Source organism: Chinchilla lanigera, unplaced genomic scaffold (genome assembly GCF_000276665.1).
Source record: "Chinchilla lanigera isolate Chin_1 unplaced genomic scaffold, ChiLan1.0 scaffold00110, whole genome shotgun sequence".
NCBI classification, from domain to species: domain Eukaryota; kingdom Metazoa; phylum Chordata; class Mammalia; order Rodentia; family Chinchillidae; genus Chinchilla; species Chinchilla lanigera.
In genome coordinates, this window is record NW_004955511.1 from 2069121 (window position 1) to 2070215 (window position 1095).

Here is a 1095-nt window from a genome sequence, read left to right on the forward strand (position 1 = left end):
CCCATGTTGAATCCTCTGATCTACAGCTTGAGAAACAAGGAGGTCAAAGAAGCTGTGAAAATGACCGGGGAGAAGTTCTTCACATTGTGTGGAAACCATTAAAATTCAGCGCATCAAAGCATACAGTGGAGATGTATCTCCACAATTGAATTATCCTAAATTTGAAGACATTTAGTGTTCAAATCAGGGCTACCCTTTCAGTACACCAACCTTAGGTTATGGGAAATACTCTAAGGTTCATGTTCCTGGGCATACAGATTGAAAAATATACCTTACACAATTTATGGAGACATCTTTATGAAGACTATCATAAATACAAAGAACCATGCTTGAACCTTAAAATATTACTTTGAAAATTTTTCAGACACGTTTTAATTGGTAGAAAAATACATAATTGTATACCAATTAAAAATTCATTTCCTTATTGTCTTCATCTTTAAATAAGTTCCTTAAATTGTCAACATGTAAATTTTGTTTTTAATTATGGCAGACATATAAGTATAAAGGCCATGAACTGCTTTGACTCAAGCTAATCCCTTCATCCTCTGTCCCCATATTTGTTACATTCTCTACCACTCCATAACAGTCATTTCTTTTGCTAGATACTCTCTTTATTTTCATTGCACCTTTTCTTGCCAAGAAAAATAAATTCCATGAATATTTTGTATTACATTTGTAGTGGTGATAAACTAGAAACGGATGGATCTAAAAAGTGATGAGTGGCCATTCACATACCAAAGGGGCAGCGATCATTGCAGTTGAAACAAACAAAGTTACACTACAGAACAGTGATAGGTATTTGAGTGGGAGTTGTGAATGATTATTAGCACAGTTGCTTTACCCACAGGCTGCTCCTCACCAGGCAACAGGGTACAGACAGTGGAGGACAATGTGCATGGCAGTATTTGTAACACACCAGACAGTGCTCAGTTGCTGCTCAGGGGACATTGTTTTCTCAATGACATCTGACCAGGACAGGCTTTTGCTATAAATGTCTAGATGAGTACTTTCAAGTTGAATCTCTATAAAGACCACATATTCACCATGGTATCACTTGCATCTATCAATGTATTATGTACTCATTAGAATGATCCT